The sequence below is a fragment of the Anguilla rostrata genome, chromosome 18 (assembly GCF_018555375.3).
Source record: "Anguilla rostrata isolate EN2019 chromosome 18, ASM1855537v3, whole genome shotgun sequence".
Classification (NCBI taxonomy): Eukaryota; Metazoa; Chordata; class Actinopteri; order Anguilliformes; family Anguillidae; genus Anguilla; species Anguilla rostrata.
This window is the reverse complement of record NC_057950.1, coordinates 27,909,221-27,935,426: the sequence shown is the minus strand read 5'-3', so window position 1 is coordinate 27,935,426 and position 26,206 is coordinate 27,909,221. Positions and strand designations below refer to the sequence as shown.

The 26,206-nt window shown below is 53.0% G+C and overlaps 1 non-coding gene and 2 pseudogenes across 1 annotated transcript; all 3 read left to right on the top strand.

The window, feature by feature from the left end:
• Window positions 1–7,875: 7,875 nt before the first annotated feature.
• LOC135245382 (U5 spliceosomal RNA) lies at window positions 7,876–7,947 on the top strand (annotated as a pseudogene).
• A 5,665-nt stretch (window positions 7,948–13,612) lies between these two features.
• On the top strand, window positions 13,613–13,791 carry LOC135245393 (U2 spliceosomal RNA; annotated as a pseudogene).
• A 385-nt stretch (window positions 13,792–14,176) lies between these two features.
• LOC135245420 (U5 spliceosomal RNA) lies at window positions 14,177–14,293 on the top strand. The gene has a single exon (XR_010327237.1). It is a non-coding gene; the product is annotated as a U5 spliceosomal RNA (small nuclear RNA).
• Window positions 14,294–26,206: the final 11,913 nt, after the last annotated feature.

Sequence of the window (26,206 nt, the reverse complement as noted above, 5' to 3'; positions counted from 1 at the left end):
TGAGGGACATACAGAGCTGGATGGACAATCACCACCTGAAGCTCAACCCGGGAAAGACGGAGCTAATCTTTATTCCTGCTCTATCCTCTCCCCTCCTCGACTTTTCCATTTCCTTAGGGGACACCGTAGTGACATCACCCTGCGCCAAGAATCTCGGAGTGATGATGGACAACAGGCTGTCCCTCTCCAACAACATTGCAGCAGTAACCCGGGCATGCAGATTTTTCCTATACAACATCCGCAGAATCCGCCCCTTTCTCACCACCTACTCAACCCAGCTCCTGGTCCAAGCAATGGTTCTATCCCGCCTGGACTACTGCAACTCTCTTCTGGCTGGACTACCGGCATCTGCCACCAGACCCCTGCAGCTCATTCAGAATGCTGCGGCTCGTCTGGTCTTCAACCTCCCCAGACACTCCCCTGCTCACTACCCTCCACTGGCTGCCTGTTACAGCTCGCATCAAATTTAAAACATTGGTCCTAGCATACCAGGCAGTCAAGGGATCAGCCTCAGCATACCTCCACAAGATATTCAAACCCTACATGCCAGCCAGATCCCTCCGTTCTGCTACCTCAGGACGCCTAGAACCTCCCCCTCTTCGCACCTGCACTTCCAGAACACGTCACCTGTCTGTTCTGGCCCCACGATGGTGGAATGACCTCCCTGTGGAGGTCAGAACAGCTGAGACTGTGACCCATTTCAAACGACGACTGAAGACCCACCTCTTCAGGCTGCACCTCTCCCCATCCCTCCCTTCCCCCCTGTAAATGACTAAACTTAGGGTTGTAACTAGGCAGCTGTTTCATAAGTGACTTAGGCGCATCAACTGTCTTAACGACTACTTGTATTTTTATTTATTTTTATTTTTATTTTTCCATAGATTGCGTTGTTGCCGTTCTCGTTGTTAGTGTTAATCAGTTTAACCATCAGGGTATTTATTGATTTTTAGCGATTTAATCACCTGGAATTGAAATATTCTTCTGCAGCCGTTTGGGCATATTTTACCGTTGTCAAGCAAAACTGTCGTTGGTAGTTGAACTTGGACCGTTGTTATGCGTCAAATAGGATATAACAGGCCAATAGTCAGATTGTAACTGTTTTATATATCCTCTCAAACACATTCATTATGTTTTTATGCAAACATTCGCTTTCATGTCTTGACATCCGAAGCGACAGAATGCATTCACATTTCCAATATAACTGGCAACAACAGCAGACATGCACACGTTGTAAACAATTTGCTGTTTGATTACTTTCTCATCGTCAATTCTATATAGGCTAATCGCAAAATGACAAGAATAGAACGAAAACTCGGACTTGCATGAAAATTTAAATTAGTAGTGGTACAGCCACCGTTTGCTTTCCTTCGAAGTTACTGCTAGCCGAGCAGCGAAGTGTGCCCTCCAGATGCGAACCATGCACCATAAATTAGTCCATAGTCTTCCTGGTCTTTTTGTGGAATTGAAGAATGGCAGAGTAAAATTACGGCAGTCTGAAAAAGCTAAAGGTACGATTACTAGAATTACCTGTTATTTTACCCTGACAAAAAGTGCGGAAGGTGATTTCCAGTTTGCTTTTACTGTATCACCAATGTGAATTACGCAGAACTACCGCATACCTCACATAACTGTATCAAACGTTTTGACTCAATTACAACGGGCTAACAAAGAAAATCCGGAAGAAAATATTCATCAACCGAATTAATCCGTTTGAATGTTTTGGTACGTAATATGCTGTCCCAGCACGAATGCTTAGCATTTTTTAAAAGAATACTAAAGCAAGAAAAGAACAGAAGAGCACACGTTATAATTCCAAGACGTTGGCAGGCTATAACCAAAAGTAGGCTACTGCGCCGCATAACATACAAGTTTGATTTGAAGTTATTATGAAAATAAATCGGTTTGCGGCTGCATATTTTTAAACATGGCGCCTGAAAACAAAAAACACAAAAAAATGCTGCGAGTACTCGACCAATCAGAAATGTTCAGCGCTGCAAGCTCCACCCAAAAGGTTCCTGTACTTTCGGAAAGTACTACCCCCCGAGCAGGAACTTTTTGGGGGGTAAAATAAAGCCCCCGGAACTAAATTTAGACCCTAGTTCCTGCGGTGGAAACGCACTGAGTTCCTCAAAAGGTTCCTAGTTCCGGGGTAAAGTTCCTGCGGTGGAAACGCGGCTAAAGTATGGTTTGTGGGAGGCAAGGGGACTCCTAGTGAGGCATAACATTAAGTGGGGGTTTAAAAGGGTGGTTGGGAAGGTAAGAGGAGAGTTGGGAAGGAGGCAATGGGAGGAGGTGTCCTTGGGGTACCACCAAGCAAAGGAACGGTGGAAGGACCTGTATGGGTAGGCAGTGTATGATTTTGTATTGTGGAAGTAGTAGAATTGTGGGGTGATTGTACTGAGAAAGGTTTGATGTCTTGGTGTATAGGGTTTAAATAATAAAAATATATTTATGTTTGTGGAGGCATGGCGAAATGGGGCCATTAGGTGGGGCCATTGTATTATTGTTTCGATGCGGTTATTGGAGTGTGAGGCTGAAAATTTATGTAAATAGGTGCTTGTAAATGTAAATGTACTTGGATGCAGACATCGTAGGTGTATGTAATGTTTGTGATGTATGTTTTGTGGGGTTTTTCAATAAAAAAAAATAAATTAAAAAAATCTGTTCTTATCAGTTTAATATCTGAGACAGCGATTGTTCGGGAGAACGTATTTGGTGACCATGGAGGGTCCCACGTTGGAGTCATCGGCAGCTGGAGTGAGACGACAAAACACTATGCGGATTGTGGTCGCGCCGCCACGCTTGGAGGAAGTCGATCTGCGGTATGTGGTGGTTGAGATTCTTCAAGGCATTTTTTCAGTTGGTGTGGCTAGAATTTTTTGTATCCAAGATTTTCAAGCATGGGGGTTTTTCGAAGTAACTTTAGACAGAGAGAGTTTGTGTTTGGAAATTTTCCAATTATACAAGTCGTTGGGGCCTCATTAGGTGCTTTCTGGGATTTCTTTTGTGCCACTTTTTCCGTTTGACGTTAAAACGGTGACTGTTTTGATTTATAACCCTTTTGTGCCCGCCCGGGACGTTGAACTGTTTTTGAGCTGGCGCTGCACGGTGTTGAAGCCTGAAGTGAGGCTGAACAATGCATTTGGAATTTGAAACGGGAAGAGGCAGTTTCTGGTTAGGTTGCACCAAGATCCAGGGGGAATCGGCGGTGTGAGGCATTTGCCGGCAGTGTTTTCCATCGGCCCGGACAAAGGGTATTTAACATATGCAGGCTTGCCCACGTATTGCCGCAAGTGCTTGCACTATGGCCATATGGCGAAGGACTGCAGTGCAGATATTGTTTGTAGTCTTTGTGGAGAGGGAGGTCATGTAGCTAAGGATTGCACAAAGGACAAGGCCTGCCATTTGTGCGGTAGCAGGCAACACCTGTACCGGAGTTGCCCAGATCGGCGTCGGTCGTTTGCCGAGGTTGTCCAGGGAGGAAGACAGCCCCCTAGCGGCGTGGGAGTAGCAAGACAGAAGGAGCCAGAAGCTTGCGGGGCAAATCCAGTCCCTGATCCAGTTCGGGGTCCAGCGGTGGCCAGGGAACCTTCGGCTCCCGAGGGAGAGGAGCAGCCTGGAGTGTCGGAAGCAGAGAGCACAGCGGAGGCTGTGGTGGAGGCACTTCCTTCTACAGCGGCGAGGGAAGGGAAGCAGGTCAATCGGGCAGAAACTGCAGTCCCTGTCACAGGGGAGAGGTCGGCTGGTCCTGCGGTGGCGGCAGAGCAGGCACAGGAGCAGTGGGCGGCGGTGGAGGGGGATGCTGCAGCGGGGATGGCGGGCAAGAATTTAGACATGGGTGAGAATCCCGAGGTGGAGCGGGGCGAGGAGGCTCCTGCTGGGAGAAGGAGGGCGGGGGCTGCAAGTCCAGCAGAGGCCATGGAGACCCAGTTGGGGTGCGCACCAACCAAAAGGGGCCTTGTGGTGGATTGGGCTTTGGCCATGGAGGAGGAAAACCCTCTGGGGCCGGAGAACTTGGTGGAGACTGTGTTCCCCAGCAAGAAGCCAAAGGTGACTGGGGGGGGGGTGGTGGGTTTGTATAGGATTCTGAGGGGTCTGTGGGGATAGGGAGTGGGGAGAGCCTGGAGTGGGACCCACCATCTCCCATGCTGGAGTCCGCGTATGATGGGGGCTCCATCACTCCGGGTTCTCCGAATGAATTTCCCTACCTGGCTGAAGAGGTTCCGGGGGAGGTGTTGGAGGAGGGTTTGAGCCGGGTTGTGGTGTTGTGAGTGTTTTATTATAGTGCTGTGTAATACCGGTTCTCTCTGTGATGACGTGCAATGCACGGGGTTTGAGCGGGGGTTCAAAGAGAGGTATAGCGTTCCAGTTCTTGACGGTCAAGGGGTCCTCTGTGTACTTTTTACAAGAGGTACATTTGCGGTCAGAGGAAGATAGTAAGGGCTTTGCGGCAGAGTGGACAAGGGGGCCCTCATTTTGGAGTGTGGGGGGGGCCCATTCTTCGGGGGTTGGGATTTTGTTGGGATCGAGGGATTTTGTTTTGGTTGGGAGTTTTTCCTTCGTGCAGGGGAGGGTCCTGGTGGCGGATGTGGACTGGTGGGGAGTGAAACTGCGCTTGATAAATGTGTATGCGCCGACACTGCCATCAGGGAGGAAGGAATTGTTTTCAGGGATGGATGTAATTTTTTTGACAAGTCGGTATATTGTTCCATTTGAGGGGGGGGATTTTAGTTTAGGTCATCTGAGGGGTTTAATTACAAAGTTTGCCTTAGTGGACGCATACAGAGTTGTGCACCCAGCAGGGCCGGGTTTCACTTGGGGGAACTCGAGGGGAGCCCGGAGCCGGCTGGATCTTGTTTTTGTACCGGGTGGGCAGAGGGTAAGGTCGGCTGAGGTGGTACCGCTATGTTTCTCGGATCACTGCGGAGTGGCGGTGGATTTAAGTTTGGACGTGCCAAAGGTGGGGAGGGGTTTCTGGAGGCTGAACGTGCAGGTGCTGCAGGAAAAGGCCTTCCAGGAGCAGTTCCATGCCCTGTACAGAGGGTGGGCCTGCCTAAAGCCCTTTTTCCCCACAGTGATAGAGTGGTGGGAGGGGCTGAAGGTGCAGGCGAAGGTGCTGGCACAGGGGTACTGTAGGGGGAAAAAGAGGAGGGAGTTGCGCAGGTTCTGGAAGCTCCAGAAACAGCTAGAGCGCCTGTATGTGGAGTGGAATAAGGGCGGGGCCTTTAACGAACAACAGTGGGTCATAGTAAAGGAGGAAATGCGGGGCCTTCTCGAGGAGCATGCACATTCTTTCTCTTTTAGGAGCAGGGCAGAAAGGAGAGAGAAGGATGAGAAGTGTTCCGCGTACTTCTTTCAGTCAGTGTGGGCGACACAGAAAAAAAGGGTGGTGGAGGGTTTGAGGGAAGTGGATGGGCAGATACACACAGGGGCAGAGGAAATGGTGAGTATAGCCTCTGAATTTTATGCAGAGCTGTTTGGTCAGAGGGAGGTTGAGGGGGCAGCTAGCAAATGGTTTGCGGGTTTGGTGGCAGCGGGAGTGCCAGAGGGGGTGCGAGCAGCCCTAGAGCTCCCAATTAGTTTGGAGGAGCTTCGCAGTGCTCTAGTGGGGATGAAGGGGGGCAAGGTGCCTGGGTTGGATGGTCTGCCCAAAGAATTTTATCTAGAATTCTGGGACATTCTGGGGGAGGACTTTGTGGAAGCGGTACAGGAGGTTTTCGCACAGGGGGAGCTGACACCATCAATGAGGGAGGGGGTGGTGACCCTGTTGTACAAAAAGGGAGATCCTTTGGACCTCCGCAATTGGCGACCCATCACCCTCCTGTGTGCGGATTACAAAATAATCGCTAGGGCGTTGACAGCGCGGCTGCGGCTAGCTATGCCATTTTTAATTAATGAGAACCAGATGTGCGGGGTGGAGGGGAGGTCCACAGGATTTAATTTACAGCAGGTGCGAGACACATTAGAATGGGTGGAGGATCGAGGCTAGCACCTTGGCACGGTGTGGTTTTGGTGGAGGGTTTCTCAAATGGTTGTCGATAATGTACAGAGGTGTGGGAAGCAGGATCAGTTGGGTCTGTGGGCGGCAAGAAGGCTAACAATCACCGGGAAGGTGTTAGCCTTGAAGGCGGACATCATGCCGTCCCTGGTTTATTTGGCTAGAGTGTACATTATGCCAGCTCGGTTGTGAAGGGCTTTGACCAGGGCAGTATTTAAGTTTGTGTGGGGTGGGTATGAATACATACAGAGAGTGGTTATGTATCAGGCAGTGGAGGAGGGGGGTAGGGACGTCTTGTGTTTTCCGTTGAAATGTGATACAATGTTTTTCTGTAATATTTGTGTGGCCCTGAGTGGGCCTAGAATTCATAAGTTTTAGTTTTTTGTGCGATTTGGGGCATCAGGGTTTTTTCGGTTTTTGGTGGAATGGGACAACAGGGTCCCAAGGGCAGAGGTGGCTTCGGCACAGTATTTGTGGGTGGTGAGGTGGGCTAAGAGGCATGCAGAGTGTGGGGATCGGGAGCTGGCTTTAGACCACAGAAAGCTCTATAGGGCATTAAGGGGCAAGCTTCGGCAGAGTGGGGGCTTAGGCGTAGGGTTGGGGCGGGAAGTGTGGACGGCAGTCCAGCTAAAGGGGTTGGACAACAATTTGAGAGACCTCAACTGGATGGTGGCGTATGGGCGCCTGCCCGTACGGGACGTCCTGTACCGCCACAAATTAACAAAGAACAGATCTTGTCCACGTGTGGGTTGTGGGTAGGAGGAAACCGTGCAACATGTGTTTTGGGGATGTGGATTCGCACAGAAGGTGTGGGGTTTGATGAAGGGAAGATATAGGGTGTTGGAGGGTGTGAACCGAGAGGGGGTGCTTTTTGGAGAAGGTGTGAGGAGGAAGAAAGGAAAGGAAAAATTTTTAACATTGTTGCTGCTCAGCCTTGTTAAGTACAAATTATGGGTGGCTCGAGGAGAGTGAGGGGTACTAAAGCAAGGCTGGACGGTAAGAGGGGTGGTGGAGATGGTGAGGGTGGAGGTGGAGCGGCACTTTCAGTGGGAGGTGCGGCGGTGGGGGTTTAACGCCGCAAGGGAAAGGTGGAAAGTTCTGTTACAGGGCTAGGGGGGCTTGTGTTAATAAGGATATTTGTCATAATAACACCGGCAGAAGTGGGGTTGTTGGAGGGAGGGAGGTTTTATTTGGAAATTTGGTTTTGCTGTACTAGTTTAGTGCTTTGTTTACCTGTGTGAAATGTAAAGAAAAAGGGGTTTAGGTGGGTAAGGGGTAATGGGGAGGTGTTGGGTGGGGAGGAGTGATGGGGTTGTGGAGGTGGTGGGTGTGAATTTGGTTTGGCATTCAGAGGGGAGCAGTGTGTCGGGGATTTGATATGTAATGCAAAGTTGTGGTGAGTGAATAAATATTTTTCAAAAAAAAAAAAAAAAATTTTCTGTTCTTATCAGTTTAATATCTGATACGTCCCCTATCTGGGGACTACATATTAAAGGAAAGGGTGAATGCTGCTGCTGCTGCTTCTGCTTCTTTTTCTTCTTCTTCTTTTTCTTCATGGAGTAGACAAGCAACTGAGTCCTTGTGAGGTTTTTTTTTAATTTTTTTTAAATAAAATAGTTTTATCGTGTCTTTCTTTCGTTCGTTCTTTCTATCATTCTTCGTCAGCTAGCTGGGTAAGTGAAGTTGGTTAAGTCAGCTGGCGAGCCGGTTTGCAGCGGTCCGTGGCTCGCTTGCGCCCTCTGCCAGTCGGGCGGTTATTGCGTCTCCTCTCCCTCTTCCGTGGATAACACGCGGGGGCGCCGGCGGACAACTCCGGGCCTGCGGCTCCGGGCCGGGAGGGCCTACGGCGGCTGGTGATGGCGAGAGGCCACGTGTGCTCGGGTTTCTCTTCATCACGCACAAATCTTTCGCCTTTTACTAAAGATTTCCATGGAGAGGAACACTCCGGACCAATGGCGAGCGGGGACTGGGTCCGGCCGGACCCCGCGATCGGATTCCCGGCCCCCTGGGCGGCGGCGGCCAGCTGTGGCCAATTTTCAGGCCATCGCTCCTCTGCCTTTTGGCTACGGATCAAGACTGCGGGAAGGCGATGGCGGTTCTGGAGGAAGGAGTACCGGCCCATCGGGTGCGGTTGAGAAACACGGTACGGTTCGAGATGGACGACCTGGAGAAGAGGAAAAGCTTCACATTGGATTTTTTTGTCATGGAAGTTCTAAAGAAGACCTTGGCGGTGGAAGCAAGTACAGTTTACTGTCTGCAGGACTTTTCTAGCCGAGGTTTCTTTGACGTTACGTTTTTTTCAGAGGCAGCGTGTTTTAATTTGCACTCCCGTTTTGTGGAAAGGAAAGACGTACCGGCTTTACAAGGACTGCGGGTGGAGTTTTTGTATTCGAAAGCGATCCGGCCCTTGACGATCCATATGTACAACCCTTATGTCCAGGAGGAAGACATCATCTGTTTTTTGAGGCGTTACTGCGTCGATGTGCGAGAGGGAGTGAAACTAAAGGACAGGTATGGGTTTTGGAACGGGAAGCGGCGTTTCATGGTCCGGTTTAGGCAGGATCCTCTGGGGGTGGGAGGATATGCCCACCCGCCCGGGGCCTTCTCCATCGGCCCCGACAGGGGATACCTGAACTATCCGGGCCAGCCAATCTACTGTCGGCGATGTGGCTCCTTTGGGCACGTGAAAGGGGTGTGCAACTCAGACAGGTGCAGATACTGTCTGTCTGGGGAGCACGCCACCAAAGATTGCACGGCTCCAAAAGCATGCAGTCTGTGTGGCAGTACCGAGCATCTTTTCCGGGCATGCCCAGAACGGAGCAGGTCCTATGCAGATACGCTGCGTATGGACCAAGAAGGACTGGATCACTATGTGGGGCCACTAGGGGGCTCAGCTAGCCTTGGAGGGCCGGCGGTAGCAGGGAGTTCAGGAAGAGAGGCCTCAGAGGGACGGCAGGCCGCTGGGGCGGAGGGGGGGCCGGGGTCCGCTCCCGCTCCCACTCCCGCTCCCGCTCCCGCTACAGTTCCAGTTCCAGTTCCTGTGCTTGGTCCAGTGGAGGAGACGGCAGTGACTACAACACCTGCACCTGCGCCGGCAGTGGGGGCTGGTTCGGATCCGGGGTCCGTGTCGGGAGCTGTGCCTGCTGCGGGTCCTGCGTCAGGCCCAGTGGGAGAAGCAAACACAGTGCCGGGCGGCGCACTGGAGCCTGGGAGTGGTGGTGATGGGGTGGTGGATCCAGCTTATGCACAGGATCCCGTTCCGGTTCAGGATAAGCGGGGCATGGTACCAGGGTTTGCTCCTCATGAGGCGGCGGCTTCTGGGCCAGTAATCGATGCTGGGGCAGGCTCTGCTTCGGCACGCGGCCCTGGCCTGGCCATCAGCGCGGGGTTCGTGCAGGTCTTTGGGCTGGGGCCAGTGCAGCACCAGGGGGGCAGGGCTGGGGCAGCGGGGGAGCAGGCCCCCGGCGGAGTGGGGGTCTGTGCGGTGAGAAGATCTAAGGCCGGTTTTGCAGGGGATGTGTCACAGGAGCTGTTCCTGTCGTCGGGGCAGAGCGTTACAGGAGAGGGACTGACCCATTCGGAGGAGGGGGTCGCGCTCCTGACCACAGCGGACCTGGCTACGCCGGCAGAGTGGGGAGACAGTCCGACGATGGGGGATGGGGCAGTGGCAGACTGGGCCGTGGCGTCGGTGAGGAAGCGACCCCCCTCAGGTGGAGAGGACTGCCCGAGAAAGGTGAAAGCGGGACCGCAGATACTCCTGGCCAACAGGTTTGAGGTGTTGGCGGGAGCATCGGAGGGGGATACTTTGGGTACGGAGAGGGAAATGGAGATGGAGATGGAGGTGGGGTCCCCTTCTGGGTTATTGGAGGGATGGGATGTGGAGGGCCTTGTAGAGGCCATGGGGATGGACCCGGGTTAGGGGGAAAGGATGGGAGGGGGGGGGGGGGGTGGGGCTGGCGGGGAGGTTTGATTTAAGTTGTGTGTGGTTTGTTCACAGGGGATGGTTTAAAACCTTTGAATGTACGGGGCCTGAGAGACCCTGTAAAGAGGACGGCAGTGTTTACGTCACCAGCTGCAATGAGGGGTGATGTTTTTTTACTACAAGAGGCCCATTTAAAAGATCAGGGGGATGTGGAGGCCTTCTCCCGGGAGTGGGGTTGGGGGCCCTCTGCTTGGACTGTGGGCAACGTGCATTCCGATGAGGTGGGGATTTTATTTAAGGGGAATAGCTTCAGGGTTGAGGAGGTGGTGGGGGAGATAGCTGGGAGGGTTTTGTGGGTGGATTTCTGTATAGGGGGCTCTAAATTTAGGGTCATAAATGTTTATGCACCAGCACAGAGAGGGAGAAGGTTGGAGTTTTTTAGAGACTTGCCCAGCGTTTTATGTACTGCCCGGAGCATAATATTGGGGGGGGATTTTAATGTCTCTCTGGATAGGGCTGACGGGAAGGGAGGTGCTGGGGGGATGGAGGGCGAGGTGGAGGCCCTGGCAGCCCTGGTAAAACAATTTGGCCTGGTGGATGTATGGAAGGAAGTACATCTGGGAGTGGCGGGTAACACCTGGCGCAACTCTAGGGGGGCTGCCAGCCGCCTGGATTATGTTTTCGTAGGAAAGGGGCAATCCGGGCTGGATGCAGCCCTGCTGCTAGTGTGGATGTCGGATCATGCGATCTCGGTGTCCGTTGCAAGTAATGAGCAGGCTTGGGGGCCAGGCTTCTGGCGCTTTAATGTTTCACTGTTAAAGTTAGAGAGTTTCAGAGGTAGCTTTGAGGCTTTCTTTCCATCCGTGCGGGCCTTGCGGCCATTTTACCACTCGGTGGCGGAGTGGTGGGAGGCCGCAAAGGTCCGCATCAGGGCCTTTTGTATTGGTTTTGCTGCAGCAGAGCGAAGGTGGGCCCGGGCTCAGGTAAGTAGATGGACAAGCTCCCTGACATATTTGCACGGACTGCTCAATGCTGGGGTGAGCGTCAGGTGGGAAGTAGTCCAGGGGGTAAAGGACCGCATTAGAGAGCTCCTAGAGAGGAGGGTGCGGTCCCTGGCTTTCCAAGGCCGGGTCCGAGAGTTGGAGGAAGGGGAGAGGCCCTCTGCTTATTTCTTTCAGGCAGCGAAGGCAAGGCGGGAGTCTGCAGCCATGCATAGCCTGGAGGGGGACGGCGGGCTTGTCACCAGGCCGCAGCAGATGCTGGAGGTGGCACAGACCTTCTACAAAGGCCTGTTCTCTGAGCGGGACTGTGACCCTGCTGAGCAGGAGGCCTTGTTAGGGGTCATTGAAAAGAGAATGGGGGAGGAGGAAGCACAGTTGCTGGAGGCACCCCAATCATTGGGGGAGCTCACGGCGGCAGTACGCTCCATGAGGAGTGGGAGAGCCTCGGGGAGCGATGGTCTCCCCAAGGAGTTTTACTGCACCTTTTGGGAGCTGCTGGGCCCTGACCTCCTGGAGGTCTATAAGGTCCTCTTGGAGAAGGGGACCTTGTTGGACTCCATGAGGAAGGGTGTTCTGGCGCTTGTGTTTAAGTCCGGGAGCCGCACGGAGCTCAAGAACTGGCGCCCGCTAACTCTGCTCACAGCCGATTACAAAATACTGGCAAAGGTGGCGACTCTTCGCCTAAAGCAAGTAATGGGCAGGTTGGTGAGGCAGGACCAGACGTGCGGCGTCCCCGGGAGGTCGTGCAGCTGGAACTTGCTGCTGATCCGGGACGTGCTGGACTGGGCGGAGGAGCGTAAGCTGCCTCTTGCTCTAATAAGCATAGATCAGGAGAAGGCTTTCGACCGGGTCCAGCACAGGTTCCTGTTCCGGGTACTAGAGCGCCTGGGGGTGGGTCCCCAATTCATTAGCTGGCTGCGGGCCCTGTACAGTCAGGTGTACAGTGTGGTCTGGGTGAATGGGTTCCTGAGCGGGGCAGTGGAGCAAGCTGGTGGGGTGAGGCAGGGGTGCCCGCTCTCGCCACTGCTCTACGTCCTGTATATGGAGCCGTTTGCCGAGTTGGTGCGCCGGGACCCAGGGGTGGATGGAGTGTTGATCCCGGGGGCGGCGGGCGAATGACTGAAAATACAGCAATATGCAGATGACACCAAACTGTTCGTGTCGTCCGCCGCCTCCCTGAAACGTACGGGTGAACTAGCTGGGCGTTTTGCGGCGGGAACAGGATCTAAAATCAATCTAGAGAAGTCCTCAGTCTTGTTTTGTGGTGGATGGAGGGAAGGGAGGGCTTAAAGTGCTCGGGGTATGGTTCTTCCCAAAGGACAGTGCCAGGAGGAACTGGGAGGCCCGGTTGGCGGTGGTCCGAGCGGTGTTGGGGAGGTGGGGCTGCCGGAAGCTCTCCCTGTCAGGGAGGGTAATGGCAGTGAAGGTGGTGCTACTGCCGCTGTTGTTACATCTGGCATACGTGTTCCCGGTTCCAGCGTGTGTAAGGCTGGCCCTCACGCGGGCCATTTTCCGGTTTGTGTGGGGCTGTCTGTACGAGTACGTGAGCCGAGAGGTCATGTACAGGCCGGTGGCAGAGGGCGGAAGGGGCGTGTTGCGGGTGCCGCTGAAGCTTGAAATCCTGTACAGCAGTTTTGCGTGTAGGTGTCTGCTTCAGCGATTCCCGCACAAATGGTTTTATTTCGCACGCATGTACCTGTCCTTTTCGTTAAGGCACCTGGTACCAATTTCAAACTTGGTGCCTCGGGCGGAAGTGCTCACACCGGCGTACCAGGCTGTGGTACGGTTAATGAGGAGGGACATTTTGCTGGTCGTCAGGGACGTCCTCATGAACCACAAAGCCTGGTATAGTGCTCTGGCTGAGAAGCTTGGTCCCCCAGTTCCTGTGGTCCCACGGGGGGTGGAGTGGGACTTGGTGAGCGGCGGGAGGGCTCCGGGGATCGTGCGGGACCTACACTGGCGCTGCGCGTTGGGGCGATTGCCGGTGTGGGAGGTCCTGCATAGACATGGGTTGCTCTTTGTGCCCAAGGGGCTGTGGGGCAGAGGAGACTGTGGGGCATTGCTTCTGGGAGTGCCCGTTCTCAGCAGCGTTCTGGGGCCTGGTACAGGACCTGTTGGGGAGAGGCAGGGCAGTAAAACTGACCAGGGAGTTGGTGCTTTATCGGAGAGGTATAGGGGTGGTGGGTGTTGCGGACACTAGGTTGCTATGGGATGTACTGGGCTACGCCAAATGGGCCTTGTGGGAAGACAGGGTGGCAGTAGTAGGGCGGAGAGTAAGGGTGATGACACCCATACAGGTATTTCATAAATTCAAGGGGAGGGTGGGGGAGAGGGTGAGGGTGGATGGCGTGGTAAGGGGCTGGGAGTGGGTAAGGGCAAATTAGGGAGGGTGGGATCAAACTTTTGTTTGGTAGGGTGGGTAGAGGATCAAGGTTTTTGGGATTTTGTGTTTTGTGTGTGGGTCATGTTTTGGTGGAGGTTGGTTTCCTTAAAATAATTGGGGGGGATGTGTGTGGGTGGGTAGGTTAGATCTGAGTTTGTGGGTGGGTGAAATATAGGTTTTTGGTTAGTCTTGCAGCCTTTGGGTTTGGGTTTTAGGGAATGTATTAGTTATTTGGGTATGGGAATGTAGTGTTGGGAATGTTTGTGATTGTATGCTGTGTACTGTACATTGAATGGTAAATGTGCAAGACATTTCTAATAAAAAAAAAAAAAAATCTGTTCTTATCAGTTTAATATCTGATACGTCCCCTATCTGGGGACTACATATTAAACGGATTTTTGAGACTGGGAGTCGGAGAAGGAGCTTGCTCCGTCCGCTCCACGCATCGACCCGGTATTGCAGTACGTCCGGGAACGGTGCGCCTCTATTTTTGGGTGCAAAGGAAGGGCGAATTCTGCTTCTGCTTCTGCGTGGAGTAGACAAGCAACTGAGTCCTTGTGGGGTTTTTTTTTTTTTTTTTTTAATTAAATAAAAGAAATAGTTTTATCGTGTGTGTGTCGTTCTTTCTTTCTTTCTTTCTATCTATCTATCATTCTCCGTCAGCTAGCTGGGTGAGTGAAGTTGGTTAAGTAAGTCAGCTAGCGAGCCGGTCAGCGGTCCGTGGCTCGCTTGCGCCCTCTGCCAGTCGGGCGGTTATAGCGTCTCCTCTCCCTCTTCCGCGGATAACGCGCGGGGGCGCCGGCGGACAACTCCGGGCCTGCGGCTCCGGGCCGGGAGGGCCTACGGCGGCTGGTGACGCCGAGAGGCCAGGTGTGCTCGGGTTTCTCTTCATCACGCACAAATCTTTCGCCTTTTACTAAAGATTTCCGTGGAGAGGAACACTCCTGAGTTTGTGCTATTTTTGGATGCTCCGTCCGCCGGACGGGGCGACTTTTCTGTTCTTAAGAGAGCTTGTTGATGACTTGTTGCCACGTGTCCCTGGTTTGTGACTTGTCAGGTACATGTGTTATAGAGTATGGACTGTCTCCTTGCTTGCTTAGCTAGGCAATTACATAGCTGTTCTGCGAGTGCTCGTGCAATTAAACGGCGACAAGAGCCTTCAGCACGTAGGTAGCTACCGTGGCAGAGGACGTGGGGCTTTGTGGGTGGAGCTGAGGTGACAGCCAGAGGTCCCGGGGGAAGCGTCGAGGGGGCCCCGGACCAATGGCGAGCGGGGACTGGGTCCGGCCGGACCCCGCGATCGGATTCCCGGCCCCCTGTGCGGCGGCGGCCAGCTGTGGCCAATTTTCAGGCCATCGCTTCTCGGCCTTTTGGCTAAGATCTGGAGTTTGAAGACGGAGAAGGCGATGACGACAAACGGCGACAGCATGCCGACCCATAGGGTGCGGCTTCGAAATACGGTGCGGTTCGAAATGGAGGACATGGACAAGAGAAAGGTAGCCCTGGATGGGTTTGTGAAAGATGTGCTAATGGGTGGATTGGGGGTTGAGGCTGGTTCTGTGTATTGTTTGCAGGACTTTTCAAACAGAGGGTTCTTTGATGTTACATTTTATTCTGAGGTGGATTGCCATAATTTACACGCGCGCTATGTGGAGTGCAGGGAGGCGGCGGTTTTACAGGGCATCAGAGTGCTGTTGCTCTATGCTCAGGCCCTTAGACCTTTAACGGTGCACTTGTTTAATCCGTATGCACGTGAAGAGGACCTAGTGTGCTTCTTGAAGCGATATTGTGTGGATGTGCGGGAAGGGGTTAAACTGAAGAACAAGTACGGGATTTGGAACGGCAAAAGAAGGTACATGGTGCGTTTCAAGCAGGATCAGCAGGGAGTGGGAGGCTATGTGCACCCTCCGGGTTCCTTCTCCATAGGCCCTGATAAAGGGTATCTAAGTTATCCAGGACAGCCCCTGTACTGCAGGCGGTGTGGTCTGTTTGGGCATTTGAAGGACATTTGCAGCACAGAAAGGTGTAGGCATTGTCAGTCGGCGGAGCATACAACAAAGGATTGCAGTGCTCCTAAAATGTGTAGCCTGTGTGGAAGCAGGGAACATTTGTTTCGGGCGTGTCCTGATCGGCCGCGCTCCTACGCCAGCTGGTTCAGGAATGTGCTGGAGGACAGAGATTTTGGGGCAGGCATGAGGAAAGGTGCCACTAGGGGGCCTATGCAGCAGAGCGCGCCTGCTGCTTCTGCAGAGGCCCCAAAGCGTTTTGGAAAACCTGGAGAGGGACAGCAGCCGGGGGTGGCTCTAGAGCGGCTTGGGGCTTCTGCCTCTGGAGAAGGTGGTACGGGAGCTGGACTGGTGGAAGGTACTGTCCAGGCGGCAGGAGTGGGAGCTGCTTCGGAGCACATTCCGGTTCCAGGGTTTGTGGGGACACAGGCACAGGACATAGGCCAAAGGGAGGCTCCGGATCCGGGGCCGGTGGTGGTGGTGAATTCGGACCAGGGCTTGGATCTAGCTGCGGGGCCTGTCCCTCTGGAGGATTCGGCAGCGGACGGTGGTGGTGGTCCATGTCCGGAGCTGGCTACTGGATCCGGGCCAGAAGTTACTTTGGTCCAGGATGAAAAGAAAGTTCAGGGGCCTGGGCCTGAAAAAATACCTGGGGCAGGGTATGTGCAAGTGTTTGGGGTGGGGGCTTTTTTGTGTAAGGACGGGGGGGCAGGGACGCCGCCTACTGACGAGGTTGTGGAGTCTCCTGCGGGGGGATGGGCGGCCGTTAGGGCTTCGCAGGAAATGTTTTCTGCCTCAGGCAAAGGTTTGGGAGCGGGCTCGGTTTCGACCGAGGTGGGGGCCACTCTCCTGGCTCCGGCGGACCTGCCTGCGCCGAAATGGGGGGACAGCCCATGCTCAGGGGAGGAGCCAATGGACGCCTGGGTGGCGGTATCCCGGAAACGCCGGACATTGGGAGAGGGGGACTGCCCCAGGAAGGTGAAGACAGGGGACGAGGGGAAGACGGGCAATCAGATGACTCTGGGGAACCGGTTTGAGGTGCTGGCGAGCCCTCAGGGGGAGTCTCTGGACTCGGTATACTTAGATGAGGTGATGCAGATGGAGATGGGATCTCCATCCGCATGGTTAGAGGGGGGTGGGGTAGAGGCTTTGGTGGAGACCATGGGGATGGTTTTGGGGGGGGATGGGGGAGAAGAAGGGGAGGGGGGCAAAAGGGAGGAGGGGGGCAATAAAGATGATGCTCCGGGCGTGGTAGATGATGAAAGTGGAGCTGGGGCTGGGCTCTAAATGGTTATGGGTATATTCATAAAAAAATACAACAATGCAGATTACAGTGGTGACTGCGAACGTTCGCGGGCTTAGAGACCCGGTTAAGAGAGCTGCTGTATTTTCCTCTCTGGTCGCAATGAGGGCAGACATATTCCTACTGCAGGAAGTGCATCTGAAGGATGAGGGGGATGCCCAAAAGCTGTCTGAGGAGTGGGTCTGGGGGCCTTCAGCGTGGTCAGTGGGGAGTGTGCACTCCAGTGGCGTTGGGATTATGTTTAGGGGGAGCACCTTTGGAATTGATGATGTGGTGAGGGTGGTGGCGGGGAGGGTGTTATTAGTTGATTTTGTTTGGAGGGGATTTAGTTTTAGGGTAGTGAATGTGTATGCTCCTGCAGACCAAGTGGGCAGGAGAGAGTTATTTTTGAGTTTGGATGTGGTTTTGTGTTCAACAAGGTTTTTGGTTTTGGGAGGGGACTTTAATGTGTGTTTGGACAAAGGGAGGGATATGAGTTTAAAGGGTCTGGTGGCGGTGATCAATGGTTTTAGTTTGGTGGATTCTTAATCGGGTGGTCAAGAAAAATGATGCAGGTTTCACATGGGGGAACACTAGGGGGAGCCAGAGCCGGATTGATTATATTTTTGTACCAAAGGGACAGGGAATCAGGCACGCAGGGGTCGCACCAGTTTGGTTTTCGGATCATTTACTTTTGTCGGTGGGTGTTATTGTTTCAGTCATGACTTTTGGTAGGGGGTATTGGAAGCTGAACGTTGATTTGATTAGAGAGGGGGAATTTAGAGCACAATTTGTTGAAGTTTATAAGGGGTGGGTTAATTTGAGGTATTTTTTCAGTTCTTGGGTGGAGTGGTGGGAGGGAGTCAAAGCACGAGTGGGAATATTTGCACGAAAATATGTGAAGTGGAAAAATAATAGGAAATTAGGGGAGTTTCGTGCAGTAAGGAGGAGATTGCAATGTCTGTATGAGGAGTGGAATAAGGGAGGGGAGTTGGACACTGAGGAGGTGGACAAATTAAAACAGTGGCAGAGGAGGTGGTGTGAGGAGAGGGCAGGGGTGTTTAGATTTAAAGCGCAAAAGGAGGTTCATGAGAAGGACGAAAAGTGTAGTGCGTTCTTCTTTCAGTCTGTGAAAGCTGCAGGTGAGAGAGCAGTGATTCATGGACTGAGGGGACAGGATGGGAGAGTTCATAAGGGGGTGAAGGGCATGCTCGGCGTGGCTACGGCTTTTTATAGGCAAATGTTTGGGGAACAGGAAGTGGACAGGCAGAGGGTGGAACAGTATTTAGGGTTGCTGGAGGCTAGGGTACCAGAGGAGGTAAGGGAGGCGCTGGAGCTCCCTTTCACAATGGAGGAATTAGTAGAAGCGCTCAAAGGGATGAAAAGAGGGAAGGTTCCAGGGAGGGATGGGATCCCAATGGAGTTTTATTTGGAATTCTGGGAGGTTTTAGGAAAAGATTTGCTGAAGGTGGTGAACCACATTTTTGTCTCGGGGGAGCTAAGTCCCTCCATGAGAGAGGGAGTGGTCTCACTTTTATTTAAGAAGGGGGACCCAGAGCTACTGGGGAACTGGCGGCCCTTGACTTTGTTAGGGGTCGATTACAAGTTAATTGCCAGAGTACTTGCGGCAAGGCTGGGCAAGGCCATGCCGCACGTAGTACATAGTGACCAGACATGTGGGGTGGAGGGTAGGTCAGTTTTGTTTAACCTACAATTGATAAGGGATACACTGAGTTGGGTGGAGGATAGAGGCCTTCCCCTGATTCTGGTGAGTCTGGACCAGGAGAAGGCCTTCGATAGGGTGAGTCACTATTTTTTATTTCAAGTTTTAAAGCATTTGGGTTTTGGTGTCAACTTCAGAAGGTGGTTGTACATTTTATATTCTGGGGTTGGCAGCAGAATAAAGGTGAACGGACACATTGGGGATTTAGTGTCACAGACGAGGGGGGTGCGGCAGGGATGTCCCCTGTCCCCCCTCCTCTATGTATTATATTTGGAGCCTTTGGCTGCTGCAATCCGGGCTAACAGAAGGGTGGAGGGATTGTGGTTGCCAGGCGGGGGTGGAGAGGTAGTAAAGACGGCAGTGTACGCGGACGACATGACTTTGTTCCTTATAAATGACAGAAGTGTAGAGGCAGCATTGGAGGAGGTGAGTAACTTTGGCAGAGCATCAGGGTCAGCAGTAAACATAGAGAAGAGCAGGATGAAGTGTTTTGGGTCCTGGGCGGGAAGGAGGGAAAGGATTGGTGGAATGGAGGTGTGTGAAGGCCCGTTAAGGATACTTGGGGTGGACTTCCAGAGTAGGGACAGTAGTTTTATCAACTGGGAGAGGAGAATAGCGGTCGCAAAGCGGAAGTTGGGACGGTGGCAGCAGAGGCCACTTTCCTTAAGTGGTAAAGTCATAGTGTTGAAGGCAGATATTCTGCCATCATTGATTTATATAGGTTATGTGTTTCCTTTGCCAGCGCGGCTGCGCAAAGGATTGACAAGGGCGGTCTTTCGTTTTATGTGGGGGTCATATGAATACGTGCAGAGAGCACGTATGTACCAGCCTGTTGGGGAGGGGGGGCGTGATGTGCCATGTTTTGGATTGAAATTTGACGTGTTGTTTTTTTGTAATTTGTGTGTGGCGCTCACAGGCCCTAAAGTGCATAAATTTCAGTTGTTTGTTTCTTTTTGGTTTATTGCCAGCATGAGGAATGTGGGAACATGGCGGAATGCGGTACCTAAGGCGGAAACTATGCCCAGCCATTATAGACATGCGCATATGTGGTCGCGGAGGTACAAGGAGTGCCAGGACCCGGCATTGGCTATCGCGCACAGGAAATTGTACGCGGTGCTGAGGGCAAAATTGAAGCCAGGGTTGGTCAGTGGGGTGGCTAAAGAGGTGTGGGATCGGGTGCAGGCCAAGACGTTGGGGAATAGGCTGAGGGACCTGAATTGGTTAGTAGCGCTCAACAGGCTGCCGGTTCGGGACACACTGTATCGGCACGGTATTTCGAGGAATCAATTCTGTCCCAGAAATAATTGTTTTGGGGTAGAAATGGTGGACCATGCGCTATGGGGCTGCGGTTTTGCGAAGGAGGTGTGGGGGGAAGTTAAACGGCATTTCCCACCTCTGCAGGGCCTGACGCTGAGGGGAGTGCTCTTTGGGGAGGGTCTGAAAGGGGAAAGGGGAAGGGAGGTATTTTTGGCACAGTTGGTAGTCTCACTGGTCAAAAAGGCCTTGTGGGACGCACGCTGCATGGCAGTAAGATGTAATGTGGAGGGGAAGGCGAAGGGAGTAGGTGGGTGGGTTAGAGGAGAGTTGGGGTGGAGATTCCGGGTGGACATGGAGAGGTGGGGTTTTCATGCCGCAAAGGAAAAGTGGAAGGGGTTTTGGGAGGGTTTGGAGTAAGTATTATTTTGTTGTTGTTGTATAGAGTGTATGGTTATTTTAGTTTTGTATAGGTAGGTATTGGGGACTAAGTTGAATGGGTTTAAGGGGACTTTGTTACATGTGTATAAGGGGTTTTGTTGGGTAGGTTCTGATTGTGTGGTTTAATTTTGGTAAAGGGTGGGGTTTTCTTGAGTTGTATGGGAGGGGGTGGTTTTGGGTGGCTGTGTACACATGTATGCGATGTAAGGTATTTTGATTTTGACGTCTGAAATAAAGTCTCATAAAAACAAAAAATCTGTTCTTATCGAGAAGACTTCATTTGAAAAAGCGATCGACGCGGAGGAGAAGGAGACAGGAGGCCATGGCAGATCCTGGGCCGGAATTCGGGAGCAGCGGAGTGCGCCGAAAGAACACGCTTCGGTTGGTGGTAAGCGCGCAGAGGAGGGAAACGGTGGACCTGCGGTACGTGATTGTGAAAATTTTTGGTGAGCTATTTAATGTTCCTGTTAGCCGAATGTACTGTGTTCAGGACTTTCAGGCGAGGGGACTTTTTGATGTTACGCTGGATTCTGAGAATTTGTGCTTGGAAGTATTTGAGCGTTTCAAGGAAATGAGAGCGAGTGAAGTGTTGCGGGGAGTATCGTTAGAACCACTGTTTTCTAACGATGTTAAATCGGTGAATGTACTCATGTACAACCCCTTCGTGCCGGCGAGGGACGTGGAACTGTTTTTAAGCAGGTACTGTGTGGTCCTAAAGCCGGAAGTAAAGCTGCGAAATAGCTTTGGTGTGTGGTCGGGGAAGAGGCAGTTTCTAGTACGGCTGCAAAAAGATAGTAGCGCGGTGGGAGGGTTGAGGCACCTACCGGCTGTTTTTACCATTGGAGCGGACCGGGGGTTTTTGTCTTACGTGGGGTTGCCCACATATTGTAGGCGATGCCTAAAATACGGCCATATGGCAAAGGATTGTGCAGAGCCCTTTGTTTGCTCCTCGTGTGAGGAAGAGGGCCATGTGGCGAGGGACTGCCCAAAGGGAAGGAAGTGCCACCTGTGCGGGAGTGAGGAGCATGTGGTCCGGAATTGCCCGGCCCGGAGGCGAACCTACGCCGAGGCGGCGAGGGGAGAAGCGGCGCCCTCTGGTGGGGAGGAGGGGGAAAAGCGCCAGGAGCCTGGAAAGTCAGGCATGGAGCCAGGCCGGGAAGGGGTCTCTCCTTTGGCTGCAACGCCCCCTGCAGCAGCGGAGGAAGAGCAGGTGGCAGAGGGAGCACAGAAGGCAAAGGGAGTCCGCACAGCTCCAGTGGAGAAGGTGGCCTCAGGGAAGCCGGGGGAGACAACCCCTGGGGTGGAGAAAGAGGCGGAGCGGAGTCCTCTCGCCTCGTCAGGGGTGGCCCCCCACACGCAAGGTGCGGGTGAAGAGGTGAGGGTGGTAACAAGGGCGGTCCCTACTGGAGGGGTAGAAGTAGAAGGGTCCAAGAAGACCAGGGCCAGGGAGGAGACCTCTGGAAACAAGGAGAAAATACCAGAGGGGGGAATCAAGCGGGGCCTGCGCACGGACTGGGCGGAGGCAGTGGAGGAGAGACACCCGCTAGATGCGGTGATAGGGGAAAGCGAGGAAGGAAGGATGACAAAACGGAGAGTGAGGCTCGGGGTGACAGCCTCGGACTTTACATCTGAGTCGGAGGGGTCCATGGAGCTCAACAGTGGGGAGAGTTTGGAGTGGGACCCACCCTCTCCAATCTCCATCACTGCGTACCATGGGCGTGAAGCAGTGGTCCATCACAGGGGTTTTTTGAGGTACGACATGGGGTCGGTGAAGCAGTGGTCCCCAGGGGTTTTTGGTTTGTTTTTTACAAGAGGTGCACCTGAGGTCTAGGGGCAGGCAGGTTTCTGTGAGTGGGGAAGGGCCCTTCGTTTTGGAGTGTGGGAGGAGTTCATTCCTCTGGGGTGGGAATTTTGTTTGGAGGGAGGGATGTACACATTGTGGAATGTTTTTCTTTGGTTCAGGGGAGAGTTTTGGTGGTGGACGAGGATTGGAGGGGGGTAAAGTTGCGTTTCGTAAATGTTTATGCCCCAGCTTTAATTTCAAGGAGGAAGGAGTTTTTTTTGAGTGTGGAGACGGTGTGTGCCACCAATAGGTGGGTTATTATGGGGGGGGATTTTAATGTTTCTTTTGAAGCGCCGGATTTTAGTTCGGCCTTATTAAAGAATATGGTGGGGCGTTTTGCGTTAAAAGATGCATTCAGGGCGATGTGGCCAAAGGATCCAGGCTTTACCTGGGGGAATAGCAGGGGAGGTAAATCCAGATTGGATTATATCTTTGTTCCGGGGGGGCAGAGGGTGATTGCAGCAGGGGTGGTTCCTCTTTTTTTTTCAGACCACAGTGGCGTGAGTGTGACAGTGGAGTGGGATGTGCCAGCGTTTGGGAGGGGGAGCTGGCGTATGAATATTGAGGTTCTGGAGGAGGAGGCTTTCCAGAAGCGCTTTATTGAGGCGTACAAAGGGTGGGCTAAGTTAAAGCCCTTTTTTGGTTCAGTGGCGGAGTGGTGGGAATTAACAAAGGGTAGGATAAGGGGTTTTGTGATGGGGTACTGCCGGGGGAAAAGGAGGAGGGAGCACAGGCAGTTTGCGAAGAGGCAGAGGGAACTAGAGAGCCTCTATGAGGTGTGGAACAGCGGGGGGGCTTTCGACGAGGAAAGGTGGGAGGAGCTGAAGGCAGAGCTGAGGGTGCATTGTGAAGCGAAGGCGCGCGCCCTCGCTTTTAAATGCCAGGGGGAGAAGTATGAGAGAGACGAGACCATCTCCTCTTACTTCTTCCAGAGGGTGAGGGCGGTCAGGGCAAAGAGGGTGATGGTGGGGTTGAGGGGGGGGGATGGGAAGGTGTTAAAGGGAACAGAGGAGATGCTGGAAATTGCTACCAGCTTTTATCGTGACCTGTTTGGGGAGAGGGAGGTGGACAGGAACGCGGCGGAGCATTTCTTGGGCATGGTGGAGGAGAAGGTGCCAGAGGGGGTGAGGGCGGCTTTGGAGATGCCCTTCAGTTTGGAGGAGCTGAGGAGGGCGCTGGCGGGGATGAAGGGGGGGAAGGTCCCGGGGAAGGACGGCCTTCCCAAAGAGTTTTATTTGAAGTTTTGGGAGTTGGTGGGGCCTGACTTTCTGGAGGTGGTGGGGGAGATTTTTGGGAGGGGGGAACTTGCTCCCTCAATGAGGGAGGGGGTGGTGGCCATGTTGTTCAAGAAGGGCGATGAGCTTGACCTAAAAAATTGGCGCCCGATAACGCTTTTGGGCGTCGATTACAAGCTCATCGCCCGGGTTTTGGCAGGCAGGCTGAGGTTGGCCATGCCGTTTTTGGTAGGGGAGGACCAGACTTGTGGGGTGGAGGGGAGGTCGGCGGCATGGAACCTGCAGCTCACGAGGGACGTTCTATGTTGGGTGGAGGAGCGGAATATTCCGCTCGTTTTGGTTAATTTGGATATGGAGAAGGCGTTTGATAGGGTGAGTCACGGTTTTTTGTTTGAGGTGTTGTCACGTTTTGGCTTTGGTGCAGGGTTTCTGAGGTGGCTGGGTTTGTTGTATAAGGGTGTAGGAAGCAGGGTGGGGGTGAATGGCCATCTGGGAGAGATGGTATGGCAGAAGGGGGGGGTAAGGCAGGGCTGCCCCTTGTCACCCCTCCTTTTTGCTTTATACATGGAGCCAGTGGCAGAGGCAGTGCGGAGGGATGGGGCGATAGGAGGCATTCCAATGCCAGGGGCAGGTGGGGAGTTTTTAAAGATCTCCCTATATGCCGACGATGTCACACTGTTCTTGGACGGCGAGAGGAGCATGAGCAGGGCACTGCTTTATTTTCTGTCAAACCAGAATCTGTTTTTTGTTTGCAAGATTTTTCCAACCGTGGTTTTTTTGATCTCACTTTTTGTTCTGAGCCTGATTGCTTTAATTTTTTCGCGCGTTACATGGAAATGAAGGATTCTGCCTTGCTGGAAGGAGTTTTGGTTTTCTTACTTTATTCTAAGCCTCTCAGGCCACTGACTGTGCACATGTATAACCCCTTTGTTAAAGAGGAAGACATTTTGTGTTTTTTGAAGCGGTATTGCGCTGATGTGCGGGAAGGGCTGAAGCTAAAAAATAAGCATGGCTTTTGGAATGGCAGGCGGCGGTACATGGTGCGCTTCCGGCAGGATCCCTTAGGTGTGGGGGGTTTTGCACACCCGCCTGGAAACTTTTCTTTGGGCCCTGACAAGGGATATTTGTTTTATCCGGGCCAGCCTGTGTACTGCAGGAAGTGCGGGAGCTTTGGCCATTACAAGGAGCACTGCAATAATGAAAAGTGCAGGCATTGCGCATCGGAGAGCCACCAGACAAAAGACTGTGATGCCCCGAAAAAGTGCAGTTTGTGTGGCAGCACAGAGCATTTGTTTCGGGTGTGTCCAGGAAGAGCACGCACCTACGCTGACATGGCGCGATCTGAAGGGGCAGGTGGTGTTTCAAACGGGGGAGCGAAGGAGCAAAGGGCGCCCCCTGGTGCGGTGGGAGTGGTTGCGGCAGGAGAAGTGGTTCGGGTTTCAAGGGCTGCGAAGGATGCTGTTTCTGCTCAGAGTCCAGAGAAGGCGGTCAAGGAGGTAGCAGTTCTTGGGATGCAGGGATCTGCCTCAGTGCCCTCTCCTGGTTCGGCAAGGGTCCCTGGTCCTGCTGCATTGTTGGTGCCTGTTCCGGGGGTTTCTGGTGTCCCAGCGCAGGACTCTACGGGTTTGGATCCTGCTCCTGCTCCAGTTTCACCTCCAGATGCAGCCAATGGGCCTGTTTCTTCTGCAGCTGTTGCAGCTGCAGGGCTCCCTAGTGGGGCTAAGGGTGGTCCAGTTCCTGCGGAGAGCGTGGCGGCTGCTGTTTCTGGTCCGGACGCCAGGGAGATGCCGGCAGAAAGTGCTGGTTTCATCCAGATTTTTGGGCCCAAGGGCACAGCTGCACCTGTCGGGGAGGCATCTGCTGAGGTGGGGGTGCCTATCCCTACACCGTCCACGACAGGGGAGTCCCAGGAGCTCTTCTCCCAGGTGATAGAGTCGGCCCCGGCTCTGGATCTGTCTCCCTCAGCTGAGGGGGCGGCACTGCTGACATCCATGGACTTGGCATCTCCTATGTCCTGGGGAGATGTCGAGGCTCCTGAGGGGGGCCCGGTCGCAGAATGGGCGAAGGTGGCATTGGGGAAGCGAGCTGCTACTGAAGAGGTGGTAAGGCATAAAGTGTTAAAAGTGGAACACCAGGTTGCCCTGGCTAACCGCTTTGCAGTGTTGGCAGAGGAAGGGGAGGAAGTGGATATGGAGGAGGGGTCTCCCTCTGGGTTTCTGGAATGGGATGTTGAAGGGCTTGTGGAGGCCATGGGGATGCCTCCGGGACTGACCGGGTCTAAGGCTTTAGGGGAGGAGGGTAAAAAGGATGAATAGTTTTTTCCCTCCTTTGGGGTTGTGAATTTTTTATTTTCATGGTTTGTTCGGACTGGCTAATCATCATTATCATGGTACTTTTTAATATTATCACTGTCAATGTTCGTGGATTGCGGGACACAGTTAAAAGGGGAGGGGTTTTTGCTTATCTGTCTACTTTGAGGTTTGATTTGTGTTTGGTGCGGGAGGTGCACTTGAGGGATGCACTGGATGTCAAGAAGTTCACCAAAGAGTGGGGGAAGGGTGAGTCCAGATGGGGGGTTGGGGGTGTGCATTCCACAGGGGTGGGTATTTTGTTTGGTGGGAGGGATTTTAAAATAGAGCAATGCCTTTCTGTTGTGCAAGGGAGGGTTTTGTTGGTGGATTTTGTTCGGGAAGGGGCCTCTTGTGCTGGTTTCACTTGGGGGAACACTAGGGGAAGCAAGAGTCGTATTGACTTTATTTTTTTGCCCAAGGGGCAGAGAATCACTGGGGCGAATGTGGTCCCGGTATGGTTTACAGACCACTTGTTATTATCAGTTAGTGCAAATATTTCTGTTTTGGGTTTCGGGAGGGGGTATTGGAAGTTCAACACAGGATTTTTGCTAGACTTGGGGTTTAAGGCACAATTTTATGAACTGTACAAAGGGTGGGCAGGGATGCAGCCTTATTTTGGCACAATGGTGGAATGGTGGGAGGGGTATGGAGAAGGGACTGAAAGAAGGGGGGAAAGCCCCCCGCAAAGGATACCAAGTGATGAGCATAATGCTCATGACCATTCAGAGTTTGTATGTTGGTTTTGGTATGTTTTTGATTTCTCCCAT